Below are 18643 nucleotides of genomic sequence, written 5' to 3' on the forward strand. Positions count from 1 at the left end.
ACTCCACCATCTTAACTCCCTTCCTCACAACCACTTTTTCTTCTTTCTCTCTTTCCATCTTGTCCTTACTACTTGGTACAGAAGTTTATGCTAAGAAGGAAAGTTAAGAAATTTGAATTAAAGCTCTGAATCCTAATCCAACACTCTAGCCCAGATTTCTATCACCTTTATTTTTAGATGGTTCATTTGTTTTTTGTTTTTTCCTTTTTATGTGCCCTGGCCATATTTGTGCCTCTTTATCTTGACGTCTTTCGTTATACAGGTGTTAAAGAAAAAAAGAGTCAATAGGCACAAAATGGAGTCACTTGTGCTAAGGCCCACACTAGCAAACCAAGGCTTTCTTTAACCTTATTACAGTTTCAGCCTCTCCCAGGATTGTGCCTTCCTGATTTCTGATGACAAATCAGCTGACAATCTTATTGAGGCTCCCTTGGTTCTGACATGTGACTTCTCTATTTCTCCTTTCAAGATTCTCTCTTTGATTGGCTTTCAAAGTTTGATATTAATATGTCTCTGTGCCTCTTTTTGCATTTATAATACTTAGAATTCATTCAGTTTTTTTGGATGTATAGATTCATGTCTTTTATCAATTTTAGAATTTGTTGGCTATTATTTCTTCATATATTCTTTCTTCCCCTTTCCCTTTATTCTTTCCTTTGGGACTCTCATTATGCATATATTGGTATGTTTGATAATTGTCTCACATATCTCATGAACTCTGTTCATTTATTTTTCTCCTGATCACCAGTGTGATTTCAATTTACCAATCTTCAAATTTGCTGCTTCTTTCTTCTGCTGCTCAAAACTGCTGTTGAAGCCCTCTAATGATTTTTTTTTCATTTTACTTATTGTACTTTTAATCTCCAGAATTTCTACTTTGTTTTTTTAATGTTTTGAATTTCTTATTTGTTAGAACATTATTCTCCTGGCTTTATTTCTTTATGGTTTCATTTAGCTATTTGAACATATTTAGGACAGTTGATTTGAAGTCTTTGTCAGGTAAGTCAAATACATACTATCCACAGGGAAAGTTTTTGTTAATATCTCATTTTCCTTTGAATATTCCATACTTTTTTGTTTCTTTGCAGGCCTCATCATTTTTGTTGAATACTGGTGTTTTGAATATCATAATTTGGTTAGTTTGGTAATCAGAATCTTTCCCTTTCTCAAAGTTTGTTTTTGCTTGTTGTGGGTTATAGTTTTTTGCTTAATGACTTTTAAAATAATATTTTAAATATATTTTTTGTTGTGTTTGGTCTATAAAGCCTTGGTTCCTTTCGCTTGTGGTCAGTAGGGGTTTGGCAAAAATTTACTTAAAGCAGAGAGACAGAAAAGGAATACTTTCCAGTTTTTACAAAATGCCTCTGTTTTGGGACACTCTTTCAAGGCTTAGCTATGCCATTTACAACTTTACCTTAACCCTCATTTTCAGCTTACACTGAGCCTAAAACCCAGCCATATGTGAAAGCCCGGGGACCTCAGGTTTTCTGACCATTCCTGCTCTCAGCATTCACTTGACTTGCTAGATGTCCTGTTATAGCAGGAGAACATTTCAAAGACTTTATTCCTGAAAGTAACTCCCTAGTATTTCTACTAGTCTTTAATCATGTCAATTGTTTGCTCCTACTATAATCTCATGCCCCAAATGGCAGCAGATTGTTCATTTGCCTGTCAATGTTTTCAAGGAATGCTCTCTCCTTAGCTGCTTTTCTGCCCTGAGAGAGTTCTAAGCTAGGTGAAACAAAAGAAACTGTCTTGCATTAGTGTTTTAGGAAAACCCCAGACAAATTAAATCACACAAACTCAATTCCTTGGCAGCAAGGATCTCTCTGTTCCCTTCAGAAGCAGGTATCCACAAGTGGATTGCTGGATGCCCTCTTCAAAAACACTGCTGCATCAGTATTATCTGCATTTCATATGCATATATACCCTTTCACTCTTCCCCATGCACACTTGGTCTCTGATTAAAGTTGCGTCTTCAAGAGCTCTGTCCACATAGTCCACTTTGAAGTTTGTATTATTTTCCTATTATCTACCCTTTCCAAAAGGTTTGATTTCTCTTTTTCTCTAGGCTGTCCTGTGGCTATTACTGAACTACTTTTCTAAATTATACTGAAAACACTTTACTAGTATAGATTCCTGTCTATTAATTTCACTTGCCTCATGTATATCTTAATATGCAATAGCAATTTTATTCTCTGATTATTTGGTTTTATCCATTTTTCTCTTTTCTTCAGTAATACCTATTATTTGCCAGTTGGACCTTTATAATCTATCTTCTGTATCCATATCTTTTTCTCCTTTTCCTTTCTTTATTCTTTTCCTCTGTATTCTCATAATTGGTTTGAAATTTTGTCCTTTGCACCACTGATTCAATTTTCTCCAACATCAAGTCTGTTTTGTATTGCTATCAAAGCATATTTCCTGTAGCATGTATAGATTATTGACACATAGCAGTGATTCAACAAATTATATTTTCTCTCTCAAGGTGAAAGACCAAGCAACTCAAAGGCACATATTGGTATGGTCAATTGGAAACATCTTGATACACAGACTCTCATTTTAGATTAAAAAAAAAGGTGTGTGGGGGGGGAATGTTAGGGGCGCAACCAACTACCTAAAAAATTCTAAGGCAAATCAGGCTTCAGGGTGTGATCTTTGATGACCACTGAAATAGTATGAGCATCAACAGTGGAGTAGACCAGGGTAGGAACCTGAGTTACTTTAGGAGCTGGGAGAAATGACTATCTGGACTCCAGAAAATAAATGAACCCAATCTATCAGAAAAAGAAAACTGTTTCAATTTCTGCCAGGATTAGAAATAAGTTTCTAATTTTTTCAACCCAATGGAATATACAGAACTTTTTTCACATCAATTCTACAGGTAACTCAGAGGAAATCCTCAGTTCCTATATACATTCTATCATTTTTCCAGAACAGTATATAAACAATAAAATTAGAAAGTATTTAAAGATACTTAACTCTACAAAACCAAATATAAACTTTTTAAAATGATTTATAAGGCATTACATAGGCTTGCAGTGCCTGATAATACTATAATCCTAAATGCTGTACTATGCATGTACAAGTTATAAGTAGTTCAACTTGAATGAGTACTAATTTTATGGTCACCAAAGAGATCCTGGAAATTGGCATTTGCCATTAGATTGCATTACAACATCTGTAGTGAAGTATTCGTCTCATTCTTATAACAAAATCAATTTGTTGCAATTTTTCATAAACTGGAACTTTTTCTAATACACTTTTATTTAAAATTCAGATTTCATAACATGAAAGTGACTGGCAAAAAAATTGAATGATTTTAATGAAATTTTAAATTAATTTTAAATGGTTCATTTTTTTAACATTCTAGTTTGTTAATAAAGGGGAAAACAGTGTGAGCAAATTTCATCTTTAATCATTATTAAAGTAAAAAGGATATTTCTCCAAAAAAATTCTTAGAGCAAATTGTAGGCTTTCTTAATATGAAAAATCTAAATTTCATATAACAATTTATTTTCCAGTAATTTCATATCAAAAATTCAAAGTGATTTTTCTTGGAACTCTGGTGTAGAACACAGCATGTGCATCTAATTGCATAACACAAAACCTTTTTTTCATTTAAAAATTACTCATTTATAAAGATATTTGTATATGTAATTAATTGTATTCTCTGATAATCTAAAAATTGTTATTCTATTTATTTTTTTATTATGTTCATAATATAAAACCTATGCAAGATCTTACCCAAACTCCAATTCTTATAGGAGGCCACATGTTCCCAAGTATCCCGTTTCTAATTATGACTGAGGAGTCAAAAGTTGAAAATACTATTGAGAGTACACTAAAATAAGTTTAATGTAGAACAAATAAAACAAAATTAGAAAATTAAAGCAGATTTTGTTAATTTGATCTAGTGTAAGAGTACAAAAATATATTTCCTCTAACTTATAGCATTTTTGTTTTACAGTTTTCCTCCTTCAGATGTGCATTTATTCATTGGGTTGTTATTTTTGCTGTTATGGGGTATTTCCATTTCACAGTGGCATAAGTCCAGGATAACACAGCAAATGGAACTTGGTACACTGTAGTTCAAGGAGATCACTCAGGAGGATTTAATGTATTTGGAATGCCAACTAATTAAACACCTGGAGATGAAGTGCCATTTCCCTGACTAGATTCTGGCAAGTGTGTCTTATTTCAATATTCATAGAATCATAGCCAGGTCATGGGTTTACAGTTTTAGAGAAATAACAATTCTGCCAACCCAGAAAATCTTCTCAAAATGTAGAAGGACAAAAATAAGTTTTATTTTTAAGTAACCATATCCAAATCACAATGCCTCATAGGTAAATCAAAGAAATTCCACCCTATTTATACAGCCAGTCACAACCCATTATGTACATAAGTTTTCAAGTCCTCTCTAACAGGACTTAAAACCATCATTTGCTACAAATTGTTTAATAAAGTTCATCCTAAGTTTACCTAGGAATTAAGGTAACCATTTGTTTTAGTTAATTGCATTTCTGCAAAGGTATATTAAAACTTCTTATCTCTATGACAAGGAGATGGTTACAGTTCAGAGTAAGGTGCCCTGCTTAAACTCTCACTGTGACAAGGAGCTAGAGGTGCTATCTTTATAAATGTTTACATTTGAAAGGGATGACTCCTAGACACTTGAAAACATTCCTTGGCTGTAAACCTGGCAAGAGGGTTATTAAGCCTCTAAAAAAATATACATGCATATTAAAAGGTTAGCTTAGAAAAAGAATTCACAACCACTAGGTTTCTCATAGGAAAACTGTAAGGAAAATAAAAAGGGAAAACAGTGTCTTTCCATTTGACAACAAAGAAAATTAAGTTTTTATTTATCCTTATAATGGATAAAACAGCACAGTTCAGGCACGGGGAAGCAACTTCTGCAGTAACAGTTGGCACTATGAGGGATTGAGTGGGAGTCCCAGTGGCTTGACATGAACGAAGCAGACTAGAATAGCATTGCAAGAGTTCAGAAAACTAATTATTAGAACTAAAGGCCACAAAAGTAGACGCTACATGCTAAATCTATACAATGTCAGTGCCTGCTGAAACAGAAGTTTTTAATTGAATTAAAAATCTAGTATAATAACCAGTATGTCTAAGCTACAATTAAAAATCACTCATTACACCAAGAACAAAGAAACCCACAATTTTTTAGCAGTTGATTATATATTTATTTGTATTGCTTTCAAATGATTTCTTTTTTTACCATTTTTTTCCATCATGATCATTGTATTCTTTAATTCCCATCACCCAACCCACCTCCCTTCTGGTAACCATCAGTTCATTCTCTATAGTTAAGAGTCCAGTTCTTGGTTAGTCTCTCCTTCTCTCTTTTTTTTTCCTTTGCTCATTTGGTTTCTTAAATTTCACATATGAGTGAGATCATATGGTACTTATCTTTCTCTGACCAACTTATTTCACTTAGCATTATACTCTAGCTCTATCCATATTGTTGCAAATAGCAGGATTTCATATTTTATGGTTGAATAATATTTCATCATGTGTGTGAGTGTGTGTGTATATATATACAAATATACACATGTATGTATATATCTCACATCTTCTTTATCCATTCATCTATTGATGGACACAGGCTGCTTCCATCATTTGGCTATCATAAATAATACTATAATAAACAATGGAGTGCATGTATCCCTTTGAATTTGTGAAACTCACAATTTGAATGAGGAAAAATAATCAACTTACAATAACACTAAGATAAAAAACATATTAGAATTATATGAAAAGCATTTTAAAGCAGCAGTTGTAAAAAAAATGCTTCAAAAATCAACTACAAATTCTCTTAAAACAAATGAAAAATAGATATCAGCAAAGAAATAAAAGTTACAAAAAATCCAAATTTAAATTTAAAAAATGCAGTGACCAATACAAGAAATTCTACTCACTAGTAGACTGGAGATGACAGAGAATAGAATTAGTAAATTTGAAGATGGGTCAATGGAATGTATTCTATCTGAAAAACCCAGAAAAATTAAAGTGGAAAAAATGAGCAAAATTTCAATGATCTGTATAACAATAACAAAATATCTAACATTTTATCAGAATGAGAGGAGAAACAGTGGGGTTGAAAGAGTATTTAAAGAAACTATGGCAGAAAACTCCCCAATTTTAGCAAATAAATATACCTACAGATTCAAAAAGTTGAGTGAACTCCAAATAGAATACACCCAAACAAGGCCATGTAGGGACCCATCATAATTAAACTGCAGAAAAATAAAGACAATGAAAAAATCTTCAGAGTGGTATCCCCAGAAATGGCAGAGTAGGTAGCTCCAAGATTCTGTCTCTCCACAGAAACATTGAAAAATCAAGCAGAACAGTCAGAGTCAACTTTGTCAGAACTCTGGAAAGCAATCAAAGGTTACAGCAAGAAATAAAATGTTGAATCAAGAATAAAAAAACTACTTAAAAATGGTAGGAAAGTGTTGTGATATTTTACCTGCTCTTACCTAGCCTCCTCTCCAGCATAGGAGTAGTCTTAAATGCCCATCCAAATTCCCAAAATGGGACCCCAGTCCCTGGTTCGAGGTAGCAGAGCACATTTTATTTGCAAATTATTGTGTTTGTCTTATCTAACATGTCTGAGGACTGCCTGAAATATTTGATTTATTTTGTTTAACTATGAACTATCTCGGGGCAGAAATGTCAACTCCCAGAAGGCATTCCTCAAAAACAGCAAAACGCAAATGAATAACCTACTGCCACCTGAGGGAAAGGTTACTGCTGAGGCAAACAATAAATACACCAAAAGTCAGGGAATAAAGACCAAGGAGAGAGACTATTTGAAGAATTAGAGCACTAAAATTGTACCTAATATGCCATGGAATTTAGAAAGCCATGTGCATGCCCAGGGGCAAAATCCATGCTCAAAAAAGACCTGAGAAGATCCTAAGATTTTAGCTCTCTTATTGGGCTCAGTATAAGCAGGAAGTGAAAGCTAAGATAAAATTATAAATAACCTAGCTAGGCACTGAAAGAATGTTCCAGCACAGAGTCAGTCTGCAAAGATTAGAATTATTTTCTTTTTAATTCTTTCCCTTCTTCCTCTTTTATTTGGCTGCTGACAATTAAGTAAATCTTTGTTAAAACACGAAGTGAACAAAAAGTAAAGGAGCAGAGACTTCAGAGACCACACATGACAAATAATACAGACATTATGAAAATTCTTTTTAAAAGTCACTAAAAAACAGATTTAGCAACAAAATTAAAAACTGAGGAAGCAGAAGAATCTTATTCCACAGTTACAATGTTATAATATTCAAAATGTCTGGTTTTCAACAAAAAATTTCAAAGCATGAAAAGAAACAACAAATTATGGTCCATTCAAAGAAAAATTTATGAAAAACTGTCTCTGAGGAGACAAACATTGGGCATAGTAGAAAAGGACTTTAAATGACCTGCTGAAATATATTCAAATAGGTAATGGAAAATATGATCAAAGACCTGAAAGAAATCAGGAGAACAATGCATAAACAGGTAGAGAATATCAATAAAGAGATATAAATTACAAAAAAGGAACCAAATGAAATTCTGGAGATGAAAGGTACAATAACTGAAATGAAACCTCACTTCAAGCTTTCAATTGCAGATTTGCGCAGCTGAAAGAAAGAATCGGTGAACTTCAAGATGTGAACTAAAATTATCCAGTGACTTAAAAAAAAATTATTCAGTGACTTGCCATGTACAAAGGATCCTCAATAAAATTAACATCAATATATCAACAGAAATTCATGGAGGACAAAAAGTAATGGGATGACAATTTTTTTTAGATATTATTTATTTATTTGACAGAGAGAGAAAGTGGGATAAGGAACACAAGCAGGGGGAGTGGGAGAGGGAGAAGCAGGCTTCCCAGTGAGCAAGGAGCCTGATGTGGGACTTGATCCCAGGACCCTGGGATCATGACCTGAGCCAACATCTGAGCCACCTAGGCACCCCCAGGATGACATTTTTAACGTGTTAAAAGAAAAAAAACTGTCAATTAAGAATGCTGTATCTGGCAAAAAATCCTTTAAAAATAAAGACATTAATACATTCCCAGATTAAAAAAAAAAAACTGAGGGAGTTTATCACTAGTAAACTCGCCTTACAAGTAATACTAAGGGAATCTATCAGGCTGAAATAGGAAACACTAAACAGTAACTCAAAACAGTATCAAGAAATAGAGAACACTGGTAAAGGTCACTACATAGGTAAATACAAGAGCCAGTAGTATTGTGTTTTTAGTTCATAATTCCTATTTTTATTTCCTATATGGTTTAAAATACATATATATAAAGCTAAGTGTAAATCTATGTTAATTGTCAAACAATGAATAAGGATGAAATTGATGCAATAACAACCTAAAGGAGAAGGAATGGAGCTGTAAAGGAGTACAGTCTTAATACTATTGAAGTTAAATTCATATCAGCTCAAATGAGATTGTCGTAACTTCCACAAATTTGGGATATTAAATGTAATCCCCATAATATACATAAGAAAACATATTAAAAATATACACAAAAGGAAGCATCAATTAAAAATAGAGTCTAACTATATGCTATCTATAAGAGGGTCACTTTGAATCCAAAGATACAAATAGTTTTGAAAGTGAAAGGATGGAAAAAGATGTTCCATGCCAATAGTAACCACAACAGTTTGAGTGACTATGACAAAAAATAGACTAAGTAAAAAAATTATAAGAGAAAAAGAGGGATATAGCATATTGATAAAAATGTCAATTCATTAAGAAGTTTTAATGACTATAACACATATATATCAAACAACAGAGTTTCAAAATATATAAGGCAAACATTGATAGAATTAAAGAAATAGACATTTCTGCAATAATAGCTGGAGATTTTATAACCCCATTTTCAATAACAGATAGAAAATCTTGACAGCAAATCCATAAGGAAGTAGAGGTATTGAACAACACTATAAACCAACTAGAACGAACAGACGTAAGTAGAACACTCCACCCAACGATGGCATAATATACATTCTCCTGAAGGATATATGGACAATTGTAAATGACAAACAAATGTTAGGCCAAAAAAAACATGTTTCAACAAATATAAAAAGTTGAAATCCTTTAACCCTATATCACAATGGAAGGAAATTAGAAATAAAAGAACAGAAAGACAAAGAAAATCAAGTCGCAACTGAATGTTGTCTACAAGAAATCCACTTTAAGTATAAAGACGTATATAGATTAAAAGTAAATGGATGTAGAAGATATAGAATGCTAACATTAATCAATGAAAGTGGGGATAGAAATATTAATTTTAGAGCAGACATCAGAGCAAGGAAAGTTATCAAGGACAGAGAGGGGCATTATATAATGATTAAAGGCATAACAGTCCTTAATATGTATATATTCTCAAAAAAGACATAACAGTCCTTAATATGTATATACTTAACATCAAAAACACACATTAACAAATATAAAAGTATGGAAATTAAACAACGTCTGCTCTCAGATTACCATGGAATTAAACTAGAAATCAGTAACAGAAAGGTAGTTGAAAAATCCCAAAATAATTGGTGATTAAACAACATAATTCTAAATAATTCATGGGTTAAAGAAATTTCAAGAAAAATTTTAAAATATTTTGAACTAAATGAAAAGAAATCCCAGATCTTTCACTTGTTAACTTTATGAGCTACACAAAAGACTGAATTTCTTTTAGACACAGTTTCCTCATCTGTAAACTAGGGATAGTATTATTCCCCACTTCTGGGAGTTGTTGTGAAAGTTAAATGAGATATTTGTAAAATGCTTGAAACATATTTGATGCTAAACAAACATTAGTTCTTCCCTTCCTAGTCCAAGCACAATTTGTTTCATCTGTAACTCTAAGGATTTTCCAAGTCATTGGTACAAAGGTGATTGAATCTGAAATCATGTAGAAACAGTTGATAGCAAACTGACAGATTAAATAATCTCAAATTGGAAGTACAATTTCATACACATATTGATTAGAATAAAATGCAACTTCTGCAGTTTTGACTACTATTTCTCTTATTTCACCACTTTTCAGCCTCACATTCCTACCCCATTTTTTTTGAGGACTCTTCAGCTTTGATCCAAAAATCTGTAGGCATCTAGAGTACAAATAATTGATATCATTATTTTTTAAATATCCACACTAATAAAATTAAGAAAGAAATGAGATGATTAAAATTATATAGCTAAGAAAATTGTCAGGAAAATGTACTCATTATAAATTATTAGAAAATGATAATGAAAAAATCAAACAAGTGGATAGTGTAATTTTGATTCAATATTGTTCTTTTATTGTTGGTTGTTATTGCTGTATTTGGAATGTGTATCAACCTTGAACTTGCTAATTCCATTTCTAAATGTAGGTCACAAAACAGTGTTAAATGGCTTATATTCATCATTATTCTTCCCAAATCAAACCTTCAAGAGGAAAATCAAATAGAATTAGTCTTTTGTACCTATAAAATATACACACATTTTGTCAAGATACAATCAAGAAAATTCATGCAATGTTCTACTATGTAAAAGCTTGCATTTTAGATAAAATATGTGTCTCTTCTGAGCAACTACTACTGAGAAACCTGTTAAAATGAAAATTATTTTTTCATCTACCCTAATTCTTTTTCTGTGCATTGAAATCTGCCTGACCTAACATTTTATTCAGGAAGCATCTGAAATACATTAGACTAAACTCCTGAATCAGTTACAGCGTAGAAATTCTCAACCCATTGAACTTAAAATTTTACTTATGGGCGCCTGGGTGGCTCAGATGGTTAAGCATCTGCCTTCGGCTCAGGTCATGATCCCAGAGTCCTGGGATCGAGTCCCACATCGGGCTCCCTGCTCCTTGGGAGCCTGCTTCTCCCTCCGCCTCTCTCTCTCTCTCTCTCTCATGAATAAATAAAATCTTAAAAAAAATTTTTTTTACTTAGTTGGCTTCCATTGTCAAGTCAATTGTTGATCATTAGATTTATGGAGAGACATGCCCCCTAGTGGTTCCAATGGGGGAATAAGAAAATTGTCCTGGAATTTTCCAGGAATAAGAAAGACAGTCCTGGCTACTGTCACTTTTGTGGTAAATTGCTGTCTTCAGAGAAAGCTGATTTAATATCATAGATATATGGGGTCGCCTGGGTGGCTCAGTTGGTTAAGCGACTGCCTTCGGCTCAGGTCATGATCCCGGGGTCCTGGGATCGAGCCCCGCGTTGGGCTCCCTGCTCGGCTGGAAGCCTGCTTCTCCCACTCCCACTTCCCCTGCCTGTGTTCCCTCTCACGCTTTCTCTCTCTCTCTCTGTCAATTAAATAAATAAATAAAATCTTTAAAAATATATCATAGATATATGCATGCCTTATAAGTATCAGAGCTGTAGATGTAGTAAGTCCTAACCCAGAAGTATGTGAAATCTAATATTCTCATTAAATCTCAATGTCTCTATTCAAACATTTGTTTACTGGGGTGTGTGTGTGTGTGTGTGTGTGTGTGTGTGTGTACCTAGGTGTGTGCCTGTGTGTAAAATAGAAATGTTGTCTTTCCAAATGAAAGAAGTTGTTGCTGTCCATAGAAATACCTTTAGCAAAAACGTTGCAAAAATATTTTAGTGTTTCTCAAAAGGACCTAATCTTGTTTTACTTAAAGCTACTGAATTATATAACCTATAATATGTGATGCTCTCTAGAATGAAGAATTTAAACAAACTGAAACCAAACTAATACAGAATATGTTCTCCTGCACTAAAAGTGTTAAAATTAAATAATATTGTAAGGAATATGTAATGGTATTTCTTGCATAGTGTAGGATGTTGGTCTGGGTTTGCCTAACTCTAAGTTTAGATGTTGGTATAGAAGTGTTAATACTGAGAAAGAGAGAGAATAAGTACAGTATGTATATTCAGTAAGTGAATCCTACACTATATTATTTTGTGGAGTTAAAACTTTCTGTAATGTGCACAATCAATTTTTAATATTTTACAAGCCTGGATTTCTTGGTATTACCTCTTCTTAAAGTTGGATCATGAATATTTAGTAGAATTTAGTAATTAAAAACCTTTTCTCAGGCATCTGGTGCCAATAGTCTGCTTGTATTGAGGTTTCTGACCTTTTTGAAAAATCAAAAAGCACAGTAATTTCTCCCATATTTTCAGGGAATCCAGCTTTTAAAGTAGCTTTATCTGCAAATATTTTTATACCTAGAGTATTTCATACCATATTGAATAATTGTGTTAAAATTTAAAAGATGAAATTAAGGATTACTACAGTACAGTGTTTGATAAATACTTATTGAATGAATGCTAGAGAACACAATCGATTAGATCCATATAACTGCCTTCTTAACTGATCTTAGAAACAAAATTAATTCCTTAAAGAGGTTATCTTTTGAAAATAAAACCCAATATTTCTTCATTAAACAGTATCCCCAAAGGGAATATGATCACTTACTCTAAAGCTCTCTTCTTACTCATTTTCCAGGTGCACTTCAATCTCCATAACTCAATAAAATGATTCACCTTGTCTTTGTTGAATATAACGCCTTATAAGAGTAGGCACTAAAAATACATGCTTGATTACTAAGGCGCCTGTCACTAAACTAAATTACTTAAATGAAGAGAATGGAAAATTCAAATTAAAAATCAACATTTCTAATAACACAAAGAGAGTGTAGAGAAGAAGATTTAAACATTTGCCAAAGCAAAACAAACTTGAGGGGGAATATTCTAGAGTTTTCATTTTAAATAATCCTATTAATGAACAGCATTTGTAACTGAACCTACTGTTGATGACGGTATGAACTAGATAAAATCATTTGGTGACTAGGTGTGTGCTCAAGCTCTGTTTCTCATATTAGCTTTCCCTTTTTTATAGGTTACTAACGTAAAATATATTTAATTAGTTTGTCTTTGAGGTTTGTTTAAAATAACTATCTTTAAGTATTTTGTTTATATTATGGTCAATACACTCTAAAGGAAATGTTTTTTTTATCATTTGGAGAACAGTAGTAAAATACATCACCCTAAGACCTTGATGCAGCTAAAACAAAGCAAAAACAAAATTATACTTCAATATCCTTGAAATCTTTTTTGTTTCATAGTAAGTGTGGATTGTTTCTTTAGCTTTGTTTTTTGAACAGATGTGTATTTACATAATGTGAAGATTTAGTTAGACTTGTGAAAGGAAAATCACATCTCTATTTTACAATAGGACTAATATATGTATAAAGAATTAGATAAAGCAATCCAAAAACAAGGACATGATTTACACTTCAGTTCTAACCCACTCTTTGTACTTGAGGAGCTACAAGATGTATCATGAATGTGTAACACTATGCTTAATTTTTGATAGAGTGCATAAAGGTATACTTCATCGTAGAAAATTATTCTCTTTGCATCCTTGGGAAATCAACTTGTACTGCTGCAGTTCTTAATTTTTTTTTTTGTATGCTTGGGTGTTTCCTTGTGAATGTTAACTCTGAATCTTACAAAAATCCAAACCAACAGCAGATACTAAAAATTTAATATAGTATAATGCAAAATTTCAAACAGTTGGGCTACTATTGTGCCCTGAATTATAATATCTCATTACTTTGAGTCATTTCATACCACAAAGACTTTTGTGCACAAAATTATCATCTTTCTTCCCTTTTTTCCCTTAGAATGGAAGGGTTGATTGTATACACACTATGCTCATATTACACATTTTATATCATGAGCACGAAAAGCAGGTTGCCATGTATTAGGACTATATTTCCTATAATAGTAATGTTTATTGGTTGGAGTGGTAAAGAAAAATAGAAGTTTACTAACCTATTAGTGAAGGTCGACTGATATGATACACATATTGAAATCTATTGCAACTCAGGTCCAGCACAACCTATTTTAATCCAGAGTAGAACAAAGTATATTATTTTGATTTTAGATTCAACACATTTGGATTTAACATAAATATAAAGGTCTAAATTGAGGTCACAAATGTCTGAACTAAACTTGGATATTTTCTCCTTTCCCTCTTCAGTTAAAGACTTTTAATGCTTAGTAGTGTCTGACCTTCAGTACTGAAAATCCTGAATCCTTTCAACTGATATAATGTGATAGAAGAAGAGAGCTTAAAGAAGAAACATTCAACATATCACAACTGCAAAGAAAAATAAACACATTCAACCATGTTACCTTTTTGACCTGATCTAAATGCATCATTTTAACACATTTCCTATATTTACACTTACAGTAGTCCAAAGGACAAAAGCACTGACTGACTAACTTTAGGTTATCCTTTGATTTATCTTAAGAGGCATTATGGAAGACTTGGGGAAAGATTTTGCAAAAAAGGAAATAAGGTCATAAAGAAAAAGTCAGATGGCTCCAGGCTTTTAAATAATATATAAAAATCAAAATTCTCTCAAAGAAGGGTTCTTTTTATTACTTTGCCTTACAATTCTGTACCGTTAAGCAAACTTTAGGCAGTGCTTCTCTTCTAAAAAACTATAAGCAAAAGTTCAAGAAAGACAATATTACATGAAATATTCTTTTGATCTAATCTAACCCCTTAGTAATAAAATTTCACAAAATAAAATAAGAATAAAATAACGCCTCTGATATTATCTACTCAAGAATCTACTGCAGTCAAAGCCACAAAATAGAATAGTATTTTATAATATCTAGGAAAAATACAAAACTAACATTAACATAAGGAATTTCATCCAATTGTTTAACTTTGATTAAAATGAGTTCTTTGTATTCTATGTCTAGCTCGGATAACCTTAGCAATGTGTTTGGTTTATTTTTTCCTGCAATCTGGGAGAAATAAAATTCCTTATACTGATTAGTAAAGAAGTAAAAAACCTCAGAAGAAATAAATCATGACATGCATGCAGGGCATCTTGTTTTTAGATTTTATTTATTCATTTATTTATTTTATAGATTTATTTATTTATTTTATAGATTTTATATACTGGACATCTTGTTTTTAGATTTGATATTACACTATTAAAACAATCGATATTTATAAAAATCTCAAAGGCATTGCCTCAGTTTTCTAAGACAAGTATGGAACATTCAAAATAACTAATGGATATTAGAAACTATTGATGTGCATGTTCTCTTTTTATATTTTCACTTTTTATAAATATTTTTCCCTTCTGAATACTTATCATGAGCAAAAGACTCTCAATGAAAACTACATGTTTTCTTAAATCCCTTCTTTTTATGTGGGAGAAATTTTAGTGATATATATCCAAACTGATGCCAGCATTCTTAAGTTATATTTCATAGTAAAGCCTATATTTATGTTGTAGTTTCTTATGCTTAGAGTCACATATTTTCTAAAAGCAAATAATAACTTTACTATGCATACTCAAGAGCATAGTTATGCTCTTGTATCTCTGATAGAGATACAAGCTGAATAACCTTTCTTGTCTGGCTTCTTGAAAATGCATTTGTTTCCTTTCGACATTTTGTCTTTTCCATGATAAAAAGGAATGAAAAATGATCCTATTTGAAAATTCCTTTTGTTTATAGTTCACTATGTCTTTCAGTTACTGACTTTTCTTCATTTATTCTGTTTTTTGGTTTATGTACAATTGTAGTTTTCAAATTGCATTATTTCAGTGCCAGAGCACTTTGCTAAGCCATTTTATTTCTTTCTCATTCAGATAGCTTTGGAGTGGCAGAACTTTTCCAGAGTGATATAAAGCTAATTCATAAACTAATTTTTGTTTGAGATCTCTGTAAATGTCATAACACTAGTCAAGATAATATAGGTCAAAAGCAAAAATAGTTTATGGGTCTTAAAAAAGAAGATCGTTTCCTTTGTTTCATTCTGAATTGTAATATTCAAATTAAGTATTACAAGTAACAGTGCCAATGTAGCATGAACAACAATAGCTAATCTTCATTGTGCACTATTCTGTACCAGGTAAAAGTCAAGCTCTTCATATAAATATCTCATTTAATCTTCAAGCAACCTTATGAAGTAGGTATTATTATGTTTATTTTGAAGATAAAGAAACTGGTATAGTGATAAGAACTAGAGCTCCGGAGTCACACTGCTTAGATTTGAACACCTATCACCAGAGAAAATGGGGGATAAATAATCTTTCTAGGGCGCCTGGGTGGCTCAGATGGTTAAGCATCTGCCTTCAGCTCAGGTCATGATCCCAGGGTCCTGGGATCGAGTACTGCATCGGGCTCCCTGCTCCTTGGGAGTCTTCTTCTCCCTCTGCCTCTCTCTCTCTCTCTCTCTCTCATGAATAAATAAATAAAATCTTAAAAAGTATTTTAAAAAATCTTTCTAAACCTCAGTTTCCTTATTTCTTTGTAAATAGCAAATAGTCGGATTGGCTTCATTAACAGGAGGTTTGTATAAGATTGTTGGACTTAAGGTTAGCGCAGTTACCTGGAAGGGTGAGTTTTGGAAAGCCTTGTATATTCACCTAAAGATTTTGAATTTCATTCTATAAGCAGTAGAGAATGACATACTTTAAATTTTTTTTACCAATTACTATAATATAAAGATGCTTTTTAGTCCAATTTATGACTCAATCTTAAACATGCAATTGAAATGTTCAGGTTTCTACTTTTAAGTATATGATGTCACATTTATTTTAAATATTCCAGACCTGCTCTGTCCAATAGGGAGCAATTAGCTACACATAACTATTTAAATTTAAAAAATTAGAATTAAGGCAGGGATGCCTGGGTGGCTCAGTTGGTTAAGCATCCAACTCTTGATTTTGGCTCAGGTCATGATCTCAGGGTCGAGAGATTGAGCCCCATGTGAAGCTCTGTACTGAGCGTGGAGCCTGCTTAAGATTCTCTCTCTCTCCCTCCACCTCTCCCCCTGCTCATGCTCTCTCTCTCTCTCTCTCAAAAATAAAAAGAATTTTTAAATTTAAAAATTGGTTCCTCAATCATACCAGGAACATTTCAAGTGTTGAATAGCCACATATGTCTAGTGGTTACTAGATTATATCAGACAATACCAAGCTAGTACATTTCTTTATCACTGAAATTTCTATTGGACAGCACTGCTCTAAAGCATTGTGCTTGTTGGGACTCATCCAAATCCCTTCAACTCTACAATAGTACTCTATTATTTTTACATGTCCTCAGAGGGGTGCCTCATGTTATAGTCTATCCATTAGGAGTGCCTGCACTGTTTTCTTTCCTTTCTGATTCCCCTCAGCCAATGTCTCCCTACCTTAAAGTCTTCTCAAAAGGATTCTCTATCGCCATGTTTTGTCTCCCAGTACTCTCAAAGCACCATTCTCTTGATCAATATAAACTTTCAAAGCACTTTGCCATTTGTCTGTGCCCAGGAAATTATTTTCTCCACTTTCATCTCTCCTTCAAAAAGCAAGCTACAAAATCTTACATACAAAATCTGAAGCATACACAGGAATTTGCATGACCAAATTAAAATGTTCAATATCACATTCAGGTTACCAAGACTTTATAGTCTCTCTAAAGGCATTTGGAAGTGTACTTATTTTATATTTAATTAAGCTGCCTATTTGGATATTTCCTAAACAGAAAAAAAAACCATCTTCCCTGAAGATGATTTGGAAGTTGCTGCCACCACTAGATAAAATAGACCTATGGTAACTTTGAAAATACCTCCTCCTTTTCTCTCATTTTTATTTCAAAAACTTAAGGTGAATTTATAGGCAGAGTATACCATAACTAACAAAATGCCAATCAATGCAATTTTATATTGATTTATAATCTGAAGTTACACTAATGTCAATATTCTCTAGTTATAATAGATTGATAGATATAGATAGAATATACTTACATCAGCTATTTCAACTATTTTGTTACAATACGTCGAATTAAATAGCAATTCAAGGACTATATTTGGATTTACTATATTTGGGTAATCTGCATCATAAAACCCCTTACTTTGTCTCTTTCCACAAATCAGTGGTAATGCAAGCAAGGCAAAGATAACACTGTTCCAAAGACGTTTGATATGATATATATGTGGTCTTCACATATTAGACACTGGGTCTGGGCATAAAATGAATTAATGAAAGGAATGAAAATAAGGTGGAAGCAAAAAATAGTTTTAAAATGAGATTACTGATGATAATCCTTAATCTCTGAAAATGCACTTTAAAGTTTCATAAAAATGTGACATGCTAATAGAGGTGCTGCAAAGTTAATTTAAGAACTTCCAACTTCCTTTTAAAAAGTCAAAAAATATCAGGGCGCCTGGGTGGCTCAGTTGGTTAGGCATCTGCCTTTGGCTTGGATCATGATCTCAGGGTCCTGGGATTGAGCCCCATGTTGGGTTCCCTGCTCAATAGGGTGTCTGCTTCTCCCTCTGCCTCTCCCCCTACTCGTGCTCACTCATGCATGCTCTCCCTCCCCAGCTCTAATGAATAAATAAAATCTTTAAAATAAAAAGTCAAAAAATATCATTGGAATTTGTGATATTATTTTTCTTCAAATACAATTGCATATCTGTGGCTATAAACATGTCCATTTTAAGATTGCTTGATGTCTGCCTACCCAGAAGTGACTCAGGACACTGTGTAAACAGAGGTCAGCATTTATTTCCAGTTTCCAGAGTATTCATGTTACAATGTTTTGCTTTTATAAATAT

This window comes from Eumetopias jubatus, unplaced genomic scaffold, assembly GCF_037043125.1.
Source record: "Eumetopias jubatus isolate StellerSeaLion01/CBP00866 unplaced genomic scaffold, mEumJub1_p1.0 scaffold_11, whole genome shotgun sequence".
Taxonomy (NCBI): Eukaryota; Metazoa; Chordata; class Mammalia; order Carnivora; family Otariidae; genus Eumetopias; species Eumetopias jubatus.